At 48.0% G+C, this 802-nt stretch overlaps 1 pseudogene; it reads right to left on the bottom strand.

Moving 5' to 3' along the window:
- The window catches only part of LOC117708030 (small nucleolar RNA SNORA17), a 112-nt pseudogene extending 105 nt beyond the window's left edge, over positions 1-7 (bottom strand).
- Between the last annotated feature and the right edge of the window lie 795 nt (positions 8-802).

Here is an 802-nt window from a genome sequence, read left to right as displayed (position 1 = left end):
TCTAGGAGCAAGTCCATTTATTTTGGTAACCCAACACAACTTGACAGTAAGTAAGACCCTATTCCTGAAAACACTTTATAGTTTGGTCACAGGTCTTGGAGAAATCATGTTGGTACTGACCAGGAACCCTCCTTCCTGCTGGATAGCACAGAAGGTGCTATGTAGGCTGGGGTGAAAATACCATCAGTAGACTTACTCAGCCATGAACCCTTTGAGCTAAAATAATGACCAATCTGGCAAGACATGACCCATGGGTACAAAAGTCCCATGCGTGTGCCAGAAGTGGCTGGGCTGGCTAGTTTTATGTTGGCTTGACACAAGCTAGAATGTTTGGAGAAGAGAGAGCCTTGATTAAGAAAAGCCCTCCATAGGATCCAACTGTAGGGCATTTTCTTAATTAGTGATTGATGGGGAGGGCCCAGCCCATTGTGGGTGGTGCCATCCATGGACTGGTGGTTATGGGTTCTATAATAAAGCAGGCCTAGCAAGCCCTGAAGAGCAAGCAAGTAAGCAGCACTCCTCCCTACTTGGCCCCTGCATCAGGTTCCACCTCCAGGTTCATGACCTGCTAGGGTTTCTGCCTTGGCTTCTATCTTAGAGTTTTCATTGCTGTGAAGAATCGCCATGACCAAGATAATTCTTATAAAGGGGCTTTCATTGGGGCTGGCTTAAAGGTTCTGAGATTCAGTCCATTATCATCATGGCCGGAAGCATGGCAGCGTCCAGGCAGACACGGTGCTCGAGGAGCTGAGAGCTCTACACCTTGTTCCGAAAGCAAACAGGAGAAGACTGGCCTCAGGGC

This window comes from Arvicanthis niloticus, chromosome 4 (genome assembly GCF_011762505.2).
Source record: "Arvicanthis niloticus isolate mArvNil1 chromosome 4, mArvNil1.pat.X, whole genome shotgun sequence".
Classification (NCBI taxonomy): Eukaryota; Metazoa; Chordata; class Mammalia; order Rodentia; family Muridae; genus Arvicanthis; species Arvicanthis niloticus.
Note: the sequence above shows the minus strand (reverse complement) of the source record. Positions and strands in the feature narration are given on the sequence as shown.